Source organism: Melopsittacus undulatus, chromosome 5, assembly GCF_012275295.1.
Source record: "Melopsittacus undulatus isolate bMelUnd1 chromosome 5, bMelUnd1.mat.Z, whole genome shotgun sequence".
In the NCBI taxonomy this organism is placed as follows: Eukaryota; Metazoa; Chordata; class Aves; order Psittaciformes; family Psittaculidae; genus Melopsittacus; species Melopsittacus undulatus.
The window spans coordinates 53,293,921-53,309,014 of record NC_047531.1 but is presented as its reverse complement, the minus strand read 5'-3'; positions in this window follow the sequence as shown (position 1 = coordinate 53,309,014).

Here is a 15,094-nt window from a genome sequence, read left to right as displayed (position 1 = left end):
AGACATGCAATTAAAAGCTATAAAACCTCTGTGTCTGATTGAGTTATAGCTGATCAACTGATTAAAGGTAACTTGTTAAGCCTCAGTAATTGAATTGCTTCCAGTCATATGCATGTACCCTCAGAGGCACCATGATTTCTCTAGAACTGGCCTCCCTTGGTCAAACATGGTCATGCTGCAAACATTGAAGCTGTGGGGAGAGAGAGTTTAGTGACACACTCCATATAGGGATTAGCAATAAGTGACTGAATTTCCCCTTGCTGGCTTGAAAATAAGAGTTACACAACCTTTAGCCTGGGCCTGTGACAAACCAGCTAATTCAGCTCTGTTGCAGTATGGCACACTGCATGCCAGCTGTTAGCAAGCCTCCACACCCAGATGAGGAAGACACCAGGCACTTCAGTTCATCCACCAGCATGGATGGGAAACTCAGTAAAGGTGTCTAAATCATTGCTTAATTCAAAGTAGAGGCTTCATTGTATGTGCAGGAGCTGAGCCAGAAACAGTGCTGGAGTTATACCTTATGGTAACACTTTACTAGGGACAAGCCCTCCTCACAGGATTAAACTGCAGCGACATACAGCCTCGTAACAGTCAAAAGAGAACACTTGTAGGATTTTTAATGTATTTTAATTCACACAATCAACTGATTTAGTTTGCCTCTGCTGCACATCTCCAGGTAGCCAAGCCTGCAGTGAGGGTTAGTGCACCATGAGCAACCTGCTTGTGGTGGTAGAGATGAAATGAAGACCCCTTGAAACCCAAAAGGTGGCATGTATGTTGCCACATAACTCTCTTATCCAAGTAAACCAACATAACTGGAGCACTTAATTTCATCAACTGAATCTTGTTGTTGTTGTTGTTGTTAAAAAATATATTCCAGTTCCACAGATGTTTACCTGCAGTCAAACCCAAGATTCTGGCTCCTATGACCAGGTTATTAGGCTCCATTTCCACAGCAAAACAATAATTTCATCTCCTCTATTACCTTTAGTATTAACAACAGCAAAGAAAGACAGCACTAACATAATTCATGTGAAATATTTTAATAAAAATGAAAAATAGACACAGTTAAGAAAATGTGTTAAACAGGGGAGCAGCATTCATCCCTGGCCCAAGAATATTAAATGAAAATAAGTGAATGTCTGGGTTCGCGCAGAAAGATGTTGTGTCTTTCTAAAATGCATATCTCTTGAAAATGCACATCTCTTCCCTGGCACACTGCATAAAGAGGTCTTGCATGGTTGTGCTAGCATCAAAATTCTCTGTATCTTCAGTGAACCAAGTGAAAGTCCTCTTCAAGATGCTCCTTCTATTTTTTTCTGCTTGAGTAGGAAAGCAGAGAGAAATATAAACCTTTTGACTATTTTCCTTAAAAATCTAGAATATCAAAAAGAAACAAAAAGAAAATTAAAAAAAACCAACACCAAAACAGAACAACAAAAAACCCTTCAACAAAACAGAACTTTTTCCCCTATAATAGAGGTTATAGAATACCTCAAGGAGAACATTTAAAAAAAACTTGTATTTTTTAAATCTAAGCCCCCCCAATACTTAACCATTCAGTTGTCAGTAGTATTGTAAAATATTTTTAGTATCAAATACATCAACCTTTGGAGATTAATAGCCTTCTCTTTTGATCAAGAATGTAAATGTTTTCCGGTCCAATATTTCGAAACTGAGATTGTTTTCCACTTTCTTTTATGTGAAAATAGTTGAGATGTCAAAATTTCATTAGTGTGGGTCAAAACCAAATTATTAATATTTCCTACAAGCTGACAATTTAATCTTCCACATTTCTCTGACTGAAAAGCTAGTCAGATTAATGTGTATTTTATAGCATGCAGGTTTTGAAGTACCTGAATACTCTCATATCCTATTAAGACTTGGCTTCTATCCTGTATAAACACTCTTCACCTCCATCCTTCAGTTCCCCTCAGAACCCACATTCTCAAGGAAAAACAACTTTTGCAAAGAGGTAGTAAGCTAACAGAAATAATGTAACATCAAATGTCATCAGAAGATTGGACAGATAAATGGGCTACTACCTGACTTAGTTGCTCTTAAGCAGCTGCAATTGTTAGCAATCTAAAGAAGTCAATAGGCTAAAGGGAAAGATTGAGCTCGAAAAACTGACTGATGGCAGTTAAGTTAGACAAATAGAATAGGTAGGTTTCCCAAGTACTCCCAAAGTATTACATTACATACTAAGATGGTAAATATAGACACACCTGAGGTTGTCCATGTACATTGATAAGCTTTGAAATCGAAGTAACCTTTTTATTGAAAGAAAATATCAGTTAAGAACCTCTAGTTAATCAGAAACAAAACACTGAAGAGGGAGGAAATAGATAAAATGGAATATGAATTGCCTCATCCACAGTGGTTTCAGCTCTCTTGTCTTTAGTTTCAGTTGTTTTTAAGAAAGAAAAGATAGAAATTTGAAGGTCTAAAGGCACTGAGAGGACACATCAGTAAAAGAAGGAATTGAAGAGGCATAATAGCCTACTTTGAAAAGTTAAATCAGTCATGATAGAATTATAAATGAATTGCAGAGATAAGGCCAAATGGAGATATCTGTTTACCTTGAGTTCAATAATACAGGATGCATTAATAGGCAGCAAATGTACAACAGGGGAAAAGGAATACAGCTTCATGCAACATTTAATTAAATTGAAGCTACTCACTGCAGGGAAATTTTACTGACACTAAAAGCTTAGCAACATTTTTAAAAAGATTGTGCCTGTATGAATTACATGGAGGATCCATGCTTATGTTTTGAAAAGTAGTTGATTACAGAAGATACATTATTGCTGAATGAGGTACATGGCTGGAAACCTGGGGCTTGATTCCATTATTAACAAAGTATGTGCAGAGCTTTTAGGACCAGAAGAATTTCAAGCACCTGTCCTGTTATGACCCCACTAGTAAAAGTGTCAGGAGTGCTTTGTTATTGACAGAATAATGCAAATTCTAGCCACTTTTTGTAAATTCCTTCCTTAATTCTTCCTGTGAGACATTCAATGGCAGCCAAGCTGCCAGACAAACCATCAACATGCACCAGCATGCACTAAAGGTCAGCTAAATAGTTTAATTCTCATCCTTATTCCTACAATACAATCACCTCAGCAGTATGAGGAGTCTGAAGTCTCTTATACCAACCAACAAGAAAGAAAACAGAGTTGTATATGGTTTACCCCATTTTGTTATTGCTGATTCTTACACATCTCCTAACAATGACATGCTGTTAGAAGATAAGCCACCAGTAATAGATCAGCAGTCACACATAAAAGCAATATTAGGTTTTCACTGGAGACAAAATAATTTAAACAACATTTATCAAGTGCTGTTTTATAGAATATAAAAATAATAATACCAAAAGAAGCAGAAGTTCAGCAGTATAATGATCAACAACCCCATTTTGCAATATGCCCTATTTCAATTTACATAGTTTCATAAGGCACTAATCCCAAAACTATTGAAACACAGTGGAGAAAATCCCTCTGGCTTCAGTAAACTTGGTTTCATCTCCAGATATAAATTTAATTTATGACATAAGCTTTTTATTTGATCAGAAAACCACTTTTCTGTGTTCCTTATCAATGCCAGGTGCCACTCATTTGCACTTCTAGACACTTATACTTTACAGATATAGTTTGGGGAAGCTAGGGAGAAATGCCTAGAGAACATCTACTAGTCTGGAGAACATCTACCAATGGGAATTTTTGTTGCAGTGAGTTGACCCTGCTCATATGTGTCCAGTGATGCCATGTGCTCAAAATTCATGCTGATGAGGTCCTTAGTGTCATGTTTTGGTGGTGACTTGTCAGTCCTAGAGTAATGGTTGGACTTGATGATCTTAAAGGTCTTTTCCAATCTAGTTGATTCTATGATTCTATGTAGTACTTTCCCATATTAAATTTGCATAAAGTGAAAAGTTAGTGAAACCTCAGGTCTGTCCTGTTCTCTTTTCCATAATACTTACTGTTTTCTAGGAGGTTTTTTTTTTTTTTATTTTTCCAAGTCTGGAAAGGACCCTATCCTCAGGGTCTGTGGTGTTCTGCCACTCTTCATTCTTATACTGGTTTTTATCTTGTTTCTCTTTCTTCTTACCTTCTGGAAATTCAATCTTTTAATACAAATGCAGTCTTTAATAGTAAATAAATTTAGACTTGGATAAATTCCCCAAATGAAACTGATGAAGGGAGGGCACTTTTATCTCCTGTGATATACTTTTGACAAAGTATAACTAAAATATTTTCATGCTGGCTTGTCCGTTCTGTGTGCCTTTCGTGTATGATGAAGTCTATCAAGCTATTATTTGTCCACACATTGTGTGAGGAAAGATTAAGCCACTGAAGTGTTCAGTATCAGTAAATGACCTGGAACTCCATAAAACCATCAATTATTATGTGGTTAAAGATGTCTTAGTGCTCTCTCGGGAAGCTGGAGTTTTGTCTTCATTCCACTGGGAGTGTGGAAGTGCTTGTCTCCAGAGGCTGAGAAAGCATGTAAGATGCAAGTTATGGGACTGTGAAGAAGAGAAGGGGTATTTTCATTGATTTATTCAGATACAATGGAAGAAAAATTGAACTTAAGTCAGTGCAGAAAAAAAGTGTCTTACATCTCTGAAAAGATGGGCTTTTCCACACAAGCCTCTCCATTTTGGCCTGACACAACACAATGGTACCATGTCCTGGGGTCACAAAAGCTTTGATGGTTTTTGATGGAGCAACCAAAAAGAATTTTAATTAGTTTTGATGTCCTGGTGTCTGGCTGAACAGTAGGCAGTCTGCAAACCTAGTGACTGGGGAATGGAGCTATGCTCAAAGCCATAATATCACTTCTGTTTTTTTAGCTAGTAGGACTTTGCTAGCTTCAGTGCAGCTCTGCCTATTTACTGCCAAATAGAATCTGGAACATCAAGCAGGCAGACATATCACTAACTTCTCTTTACAGCATCATGGCTCTCCGACCTTATAATACAGGGATGGCACTTCATATACAACTGGAAAGATACCACAGGTTTCATCTTTAAGACTACTATTCTCAAGAGTTTTTCTCTAAGTATGAAAAGAATTTGAATTATAGCAAATAATACATTTGCATTTGGCAGGAACTGCATATAAGCCCAAATGTAATTATAACATACAAAAAAATAATGCTGGTGACATTAAATTACACAACAAAGTAACAGAGAAAATCTTAAAATTAATTCTAACTAATTAAAAGCATTGCTCAGTTAATGAATGATTCATGTTTCATATTGCTCAAGTTGCCAAACATTACATCAAATTACAGATTGGGCACATCCTTTCACCACTATTAATAATTGCAATTATGTTACTGTAAATACTTTCAACTACAAAAACTGATATGTTATCCCCTCCAAGCCTTCTGCCTCCTCGGAGTAAGACTAAGCTAAGATCCCTAGAGCCTGTTTTTAAGAAAACATGTTTTTAAGAAAACATCATCTTTGGAAGATCTAATGGTCTAACCAAGGCTGAAAGATATGCATAGTCAGGGGTGATCTCAGCATGCCCTGTGCTAGCCAAAAAGAGATAGACTGTAGCACCACAGGACTTGACCAGTGAGTTTCTAACTCTCCCTCTGCTAGTGTCTGATAGTGCTTTAAATCATCTTATCAGAGATATCAGAAACTCCTAAATAAATACCAGGATGAACAGTTGTTACTAGTAGAACTAAAAAAAACTAGTGCCTTTCATTTGATCACTGCATCCCCTCCTTTTTTTCTCCAAGTTGAAGTCTCCAAGTGGCAATCTCTGACAGCTTAGTAGGTCAACTAAATAAACTGTAGTAGAGACAGAAGAAATGAACGATGTTTCTATTTGAAATGTTCAGAGAGAATTATCTTAACTCAGTGTAGCCATTATGCAGCTTGGAAACAGTTGCTTAGAGTACTTTGTAGTAAATGCTGGAATTAAGCTTTTCCCTGCAGTTTAATTGCTTATTTATTTATTTATTTATTTATTTATATACTTACTTGTTGGACAACAGGGAGCATTTAAACTGACTTTTGAGGTAATGAGAAACATAATTGAACTAGGATATGAAAAGATGAATGTAAATTATATTTGGATCTTTTCTAGCAGTGAATTTTTCAATAATTCAACAAAAAAAAGAATGAGCAGGAAAGCTTTTTCTATAGAAGAGCAAAAAAATCTCTGCCTGCTGTAGTGCTTACTGTGGAGTTTGTAGAAGTATCTGCTTTAGTATTTTATATTAGGTAGATGATTTTATTTGGGTTTCTGAAATATATTAACCAGAAAAGTTTATTGACCTTTATAGAGCTGGGTATGGGTTAGTTTCATTAAGTGCTAAAAATCAAGTCACTCTTTCTTCATGTCAAAAGACTGAAGAGGGCAAAGTCACTTTGATGCTTATTGAAATAAATGCTTAACTGCCATCATGGCTGCCATTGCTGCATTCACTGACCTTTTGCCTCAGTTTGACGCAGGGTGAGAAATTGAGCAACTGCTTTCATAAAAATTTCCACTGTTTTTTTTTTACAGCAATGTGATTGATTTTTTCTCATTTCTTTGTTCCCTTCACAAAACACATAAATATACCCTTTCCATTCCTCTGTGAATGTTATCATGTTAGTGGAACACTGACAAATTTGAACTGATTAGTTTACTAGTAGGTAATATTTGTTATCCTGTATCTACCCTGAACTACTGCACACTGCTTTACTACTGTACCACTGCACACTGCTTTAACTACACCAGAGCTTTCCTTTTTTCTCCCACTCTAAATCCCTTTGCTATTGCTCTGGCCTCTCAAATAAACAATGCATAGCTGCCTGACATGCCAAGGCTATGCATCTGAGGAATGTCCAGTTGCTGTCAGCTACTCCATAGCAACAAAATAAAAAGCTAGGAGAAAAAATTATGGGGGAACCCTTGCAGTGTTATGACGCAGTTTATTTGCCATAAGATGGCCACTGCTGGTATCTCCATCCTCAAGAGAGCACGAGTTCATGCAGATTTAACTTGTAACCCAGCACAAGAAGAATGGGAGCATTAGTGAAATGACACTTGCAGCTGAATATAATAAAAATCATCTCACATGGGGGCTGGGTGGTCAGCTTTATTGCCATGCAGTTTGCTCATTTCCAGATATTTATAGCATACTTGATTGACTGTCATTTTTCTCCAGATGATGTTGCACAGTAAAGCATGAACAGGAGATGAGACAAAGATGAGAGATTGAAACAGTCGCTAAGATTAAACAGGATAACAGAGACTAAATGGCACAGTTCACTCTTTGGCATGATGAGGATACATGCTTCACATCCCTGGGCACCCAGGTGAGGTATTTAGGTTAGGAGCCTAAGATAGAGCAGAGAGAAAGATTTCAGGAGGCTAATTCAGAGCTCTGAAGAGCTAAATCTATTGTGAAAGAACCTCTGCATTGTCATTCATTTCAGAGCTGAAGATGGGCTGCTAACTTAGGTACAACAGATCAGCTGTTCCAGGTATGAAAACTCCTCCTTCCTTCTTTTGTTCAGCAGTACTTCTTTCTTTTGTTCAGCAGTAATTAACCAGTAAACCAGTAACCATAACAGTCAGATATTTAACTGGACACTAGCACAGCAAGACCCTTATACCTTTGTCATAGTACAATTCCACCTCCATGGCTTTTATTCCTATCCATGGAACAAGGACTTTTTCTTATTTTGTTGCATTTGAATTCCACATTTTGTTATTCTTTATTTCTTTACTTCCTACAACATAGTTGCATAATTCTGGAGTGGAAAACCCTGAGTAGGGTCATGAAATATCAGAAGAGGGAACTGTTCATTTGTCATCCTTCACAAGATTCAAAAAGTCAGTAAAGGTTGTTATCATCACTGTTACAGTCAGTGCAGAAGTGACATTAAATCTTGAAGTTATTCCTGCCTACCAACAAGATTAAATCTCCTCTAAGCTGAGATACATCACACTTATCACTTGACATGTCCTGCCTTATACGTTCTATATTTCCAAAGAGATTTGAATATAATTTAAACTGAAAGTTGTAAGACTTTGTTCACAGTTCTGATAAAAAAAAAGGAAGAAAAACAAAACAAAACAAACAAACAAACAAAAAAACAAGAAAAAAAGCAAGTCAACAGAACTAGTTGAGCTGACCAGATTAGGACAAAGTTTAGAAGTCTTAGATGCTTGTCAGATGCCCTGCAAAAGTCACTCCACCTACTAGGCATTATTCTATTATCAATCTCTTTCCAGTTTCATCCTGGAAATGTCTCATAAGCTAATGCATGTCACTGACAGCAATAATGAGCATGGGTTATTACTCCTTGGATTTTTCTGAAGATAGGTGTTACCCCATTGCTGAAAAATATTACTTATTTGGAGACATGTGATGAACACGGAGCATCACAATTTCCTGAGACAATACAGAATGGATTCTTTCCTATTAACCCTGAAGTCCACCACACTGAAAAAAATTGTGTGACATGAGGCTACTAAAGAAGTACCTGGATGAAGATACATCAGCTGCTTCTTCTCACACAAATCTTTGTTCACATTCTTGGGTGAACCCCCTTGTGGGTTCTCTGAAAACCAGAGAAGTGTTTATTTGTGTAGTGAAAGAACCACGCTTACTATTAACTGGAATATCATTGCAGAAAAACGCTCATGTTCCTATTAAATATTATCAGGTCTGTCTGGAAATAATAATTAAAAATAAAATTATAAGACTCTGGTCACCCATACTTTGATCTCTTTTACAGGATTTGAATTAGTTATCATAATGTGAAATTTCTTGCAAGCAATGTCATAACGGTAACTTTCTTTAAAGCTCTGATCTTCATTTAAGGTATACTTTAAAGTCACATTTCAAGTATTTATGATGTGGTTAAGGAATGAAATAATCTAAGTGTCATAAAGGAGATTTTAGATGATGAGTTCAGCAAGTTTTCTGGGCAACAATCAATTTTTTTAGATTATGTAACACAAAGTGTTACATAAGTGATGGTCATCTGGAGCAATTCTTGAGACCCTGAAAATACATCAAATAAGTGAGTAAGCAAAGAAATAATAGGATCAGTGATAGTCATAGACTATTCAGAGCAAAAAGCACTCCAGTGAGGCAACCTGCTTCAAATCCTTCTGACATATCACATAGTGGAGAATGAAAATGCTGGACAATTAAATTGCCGAGGGATTGCAGCTGGGAGACTCTCTGCAGAGGCTGATAGACTGCTGAGTTAATAGCAGAAGAGCAAGGCATGGTAGAATTTCTGCTCACACAATATCTGAAAGGCAAGAAGAGACAGAAGGAGGAAATAACCAAGTAGTATTCTACTAGGATAGAGTACTTAGGGTTGGAAAGGACCTTAAGATCATTTAGTTCCAACTCCCCTGCCATGGGCAGGGACTTAGACTACACCATGTCACCCAAGGCTCTGTCCAACCTGGCCTTCATCTGTCAGTTTAAGTGAAAAAAATCAAAGGGTCTTCAAAAAGTTTGTACAAATGTTTGCAGAAGGAGCAGCCAAACGTAGGGTACTTGCTCTGCAAACCAAGAACACCAATCATTTGACAAGAGATTTCTAAAACACCTTCTAAGCATCACAGCCCTTCAGGTGTCAGAACTGAACCTTTTTTTTTCCTGAATACCTACAATATTAACAGGGAAAGCAAATATCAGGCAGAATGTGGTTTAGAAGTTTGTTCCAGAAAGAAAGATATTTCCTCTGAGTAGAAAAAATTATTATGAAAAAAAGATGCCAGTTTGAAAGCAGCCCTGTGGAGTCTTCAAAACCTAAATAACATATCTTTGCTGATCTCCAGGGAGGACAGCAAGCGACAGAACGGAGAGAGACAGTGCACAGCTTAGTGGATACAAAAGATGGAACACACTGCAGTGTGCATTAAACAATCTTTAGGGAAGAGTATGCGTTTGGAATATTTTCAGCAGTTTCATTTCAAATGGCATCAGAGGACTAGTTACGGAAATGGATGAATTAATGATGGGAGTTTTTCTGTAACTGAATTCACTAATAGAGTTTTTAAAGGAAAAAGAGAGGTGAAAATTTATGTTTTGCAAGTATCATGCTAGATATAGAGTTTTGTTTTATGAATGACAGTTGCGTTCTCAACAGCAGTTCTTACAGACTTAAGTATTCATCTCCTAGTGTTACTCTGGTCCTCAGCATAAACATATATGTACCCTGCACAAAACAATATCCCAGTGTCTGTCTACATATGGACTGACTGAAGGATGCAAAGGTAGTCTTGAATCCAGAAATTCTTAATTTATTTGGTTAAGTTTGCAATTTTGATAATAAGAAGAAGAGGTAACGGTTTAAGGTTTTTTAATTTTATTTTTTGAAGGGAGGGAATTAAGAATTTGGTAGTCTATGCAACTGTCATCTACCACTCTTCCTATAATCAGAAATAGAAACATAGCTTGCAAGCTGCGTGAACTAGCCATAAGCAAATAACACAGTTTAAAAACATACTTTATAGCGCTGTCTCACTCTGAATTTTCTTTCCTACTTTTTCTTTCTGTATATCACAAGATACACAGCTTTCAGCTCTGGTTCACTGTACCTTTCCTTGGCCTCCTAGTTGTTTTTTTTTATTCTATTTCTTTGTATTCCACTATATTCCTACTTCTGTCTTTCTGCTATCTAGCATATTCCTTAACTTTTCTTCAATCTTTATCCTAAGATTACTGCTCTTTTCTCTTTGCCATACCCATGCTTCCCCCTTTGAACAGTTTAAGCCCCTTGCTGCAGTTTCACATCTGGCAACGAATCATCCCTAATGCTCTCTGCCCTGTGGAGGCACAATCAATCCTCACACTTCTTCCATCATGTTACTGGGTCCACCCTTCATGTCAGTCTCTGATCACCAACTGATGCTTGACATTTGCACTATCCATAGCAGCAGAATTTCCTCAGGAAAGCAATGCAGAAATACTTCACCAAAAGATGGATAAGAAATAGATTCCAGTAGACATCAGACCACAGCCAAGTATGATTTATGAGCAAATAATACAGTGAAAAAATACATAGCCAAAACAGCAAAGATGAGCACATGATGCTGTAGGAAGGAAATTCTCCAATGCAAATTTTAGGAAGTTACTTTTTCCACAGTAGGCACCCTGAGAAAGAGAGATTTTTCTATAATAAATGAGATCTGACAAATCTGAGACGCTGTAGCAAATAGCAACAGCAATTTTTAGAGGTCTGAAGCCTGTCCCTCTGGGACAGGGGACTGTATGACACAATTAATTCACTTTGTGGCTCATAAGAGCCCACATTTCAAGTTTGCTTTCCACCTTTGGAAGGATGCAGCTTTGCTGGAATCAATTATATTTATCTTTCTTTAGTACTGGAATAGTGACACATTATAATGTTTTAACTATAACATTCAAATGGGTCACATTTGTACAATATCCACGCATTTCTTCAGTACTTTTTTCCTCTTCATATGAACATCTTGGACAATTTCAAAACTCTTTAGTGAAATATAAGATTAACTTAAAAGTGCGTTAGCGATTTTGACAAGGGCTGAAAGCGCAATGGAAAGGCTCTAAGAAGAAAATGTGGTTTAGAACACTTGTATGCCATACAGAATTAGCTATGAATATACAATACCAGAAGAAATATTTAAATCCTAATTTTCATAAGAGCTGTCTTATGGAGCACTCATGAAAACTGTATTGGAAGGGCCTGCACAAAGTAATGAGGTAACATATCTTCTGGATGAGTCATGAGCTGACCTCTTAAAACAGCACCTGAGATATGCTGTCATTAGAGAGAAAAATCTTTTCTGGGTTTGTGGGCCTCTGTCATTACAGTAATAGTCAAATAGCTCCTCACAATGAAACCTTGATAATTAGCTACCTTCTGCAAATACACAGAAGTAATCTTTTCTTATGATTCAGAAACAACTGAATGTTAATATTGGACGTAAGAGCCAAAGTTTAAAGATTAATCCAAACACCAAAAAGAAAGCTAAACTAACAACACATCTATGTTGTAAAGTTCTCACTTATAGTGAGATTAGAGAAAGGATATTTTTAAATTTGTTTCCAGCCCACCACTTCCAGAATCTTCCTTCTGATACTCCCCAGTACTTTTTGACACAATGAAAGTGTCCTAGAACACTTCCACCTTGTGTTTGTATAGGTACTGTACCTTATACAAATCCTGTAGGACAGACTGAAAGGAGGATCTGCTCACAAATAGTCCCGTTATTTCCATGGCACTGAGGTTATTTTCAGTCCTAGGAAGAGGTATTACTGATTTATTCATGTACATCAAGATCTATGTAGCCTTAAAAAGTCTTACAAAATGCCCAAGCAGGCTAGACAGCTAAAACATAAAGAAGCTAAGAGATGCTAGAATCTGGCTCTGGGACACAGTGGAAGTTCATTTTCAAAATCAGGACTTGCTAGGACTTCATCTTCCAGTAGATTGATCAAACGCTTTGTGGTACTGCCCTGATTTCACCCTGACAAGGAAGAAAAGAGACATCACCCCCAGTAACCCTCTTTGCAAGAAGCTGAAATCTCCTTGCAGTAATTCACTGGGAATTAAATTGCTGTAGAGTCACGAAGCTGGCGTATTGGCTGAGGATAGAGGAGTGTTAGGGAAGCTACAGTGAATATCAGCAACTTTGTAGTCTATTTATCAAAGTGCCAATGGCTACCATTTCAAAGTAGGTGAGGCCATAAGAGAACTGAAGAGATTATCTGTTTCCAGAGCAGTTTAATAAATAAATAAAGTGATGGTGGTTGGGGTGGTGGGGTTCTTGCCTTTTTCTTGTTTTTAGGGAAAGTACTACAAACCTGTCAGGCTCTTGCCAGTTCTTGCTATTACAGTTGAAGCTCAACCCCTGCCTATTTACTGTTTCACTGAACAAAGCAATATGGAATAAGGGCCCGCTTACTTTCAGCACACATAAAGATGAAAAAGAAGGAGAATGATAAGCATGAATTACTTATTATTTAGCAGTCTTACTTGTATCAGTTCTGCCAAGTTCACACCAACTTAATGGTATCATTTCAATGCTTTGATCCAGGTTTTAGCTTCATTGCATTAAATGAATCCTTTTAGATTCCCTTAGTCTTTTCTCTGACCCTGACTTCTCCTTTATTTTCATGCATTTTTCTAGCTCTCCCTTAGCAAAAGCTCTGTATGTGTGCACAGAAATGCCTGACATCAGCCTCAAAATCCCACCACTTCCAAGCAAGCATAGGCTTTGTGTAACAATGCGGAAGCAGAGGGATAGTCTTCACTCATTTTACTGGATGACTTTTTTATAAACAAGCAAGTGAAAAGGTGAACAAACCTTTGCCTCCCTTCTTTACCTTGAATTATGGCATGCTCTGCAGCTGTATACTAGTTCTAGTGTCTTGAAAACCTATTGTGCCTGGCATTACTCAAATGTTAATGAGAGATCACCCATGCCTTGTAGATCTGTCAGCTCTGAGTTGCAAGATAAACTTGAAGCATGAGAAAGAGATAAAATGGTCAAAAGAAGACTGAAATGGAGAAACAGATTGCCATATCGAATAGCATTTGAGTACTTGAGGTGCCTTTGAGGTTAGGGTGATGTGCTTGTCTATATTTTTCAGGAACACACAATGATTCCAAACAAGTTCAATCTAAGTCATTGTTTTTATAGCAAAACTCTTATTTCTTCAAAACTGTGTGTCACCATGTGCAATATCAATATCACTTACAGTGCAATTGCTCTGCCTTGACACATCCCCCCAGTTCTTTCATACTCAAGTATTTTGCAAAGTATATTTCTGATACTTTCAGGACAGCCAGAAGATAAGAATGCTGATTTAGCTGAGTGTTAATTAGAGCTGTATGATTTATGGAGGTAGCTATTCACTGAACATCAGTATAACTTTTGGACTATGCTTCAATCTGTATATTCTCATTGTTTTCAATGTTGGATGAAAATCAGGACCACTATATTAACAGCAGAAATGATAATACAGTGAGCCTGGCTACTTTCCAGCAAGCCTTTATGTTTAAACTGTGTGTGGTTAATCTTCTTCATGCTTCTGTGTTGAGCCTTTACACTGGAAAATTAATATAAACCAGAGAGGAAACAGATGCTCCTTCAAGGTCTGCATGCTTTGGACCAGAGATCCACAGCCGTCATTGTTCCTGGTAAAAGCTTTCTGGAGGAGAGGGAAAAGATACATACCACGTAATTAGGGATGGAAAGGTTTACCTCTGTGTGATTCTGTTCACTAGTATTCTATGGGTTTGCTAGAGCATGCTAAAACAGCTATTTCTCTAGGTTATGCATAAGCTAGTACTTGTTTGGAAGCCAGTACAGAGCTTGGGATTTTCTCAGTCGCTTCATTACAATGGTTATGTGAACCTGTGGTAGGGAAAGCAACAAAATGATGGCTAAGGGCAAACATGGGGCCTGATTCACCTGTGCTTAAAGGCCTTTTACTTTGATATGAGCTGAGGAATGTACTTGAGTAGTTACTCTTGGGGTTGATTTTCACCAACATACAGCTTTGTTCCCATCATAAATATCCTGCTCAGACTGTGCCCTGCACTAGGAAAAGTCTGGAAGTGGAGCAGAACTGGAAGAGACTGATCTGTGCTCCTTAAGCTGCTCTCTGTGGGCTCTCTCACTCATACCTGTGTCCCTTTCTTTCAGACTATTTGCAAGGGTGGTCAACAACAAGTCAGAGCCGTGGAAATGGGGGCAAGAGGGATGTTTTTCTGATTCCCTGGGGCGATCTTTAAGCTTCAGCTCCTGGGAAGCAACAGACTTTTCACTTTGCAGAAAACAGGCTTGTTACTCCCCCTGGGCAAACCCTGGGGCAGTTGATTCTAATGCAGATCATATGTTGTAGGAGCCTTCACTTGCATGTGTCAGCTCTGAGTAAGAAACCAAGGATCTGCATTATGGTGATTCTTTTTCCTCTCCAGTGTGGTTTTGGCAGACTCGCAGACCGCTTTCTGCACAATCATGTGGGCTGCTTTCGTAACATCTGACTCTATATTAAACAAAGATATATGTGTTCCTTCCTCCCTGGTCCATAGTGCCTGCGAATTTCATGGTATATGCTA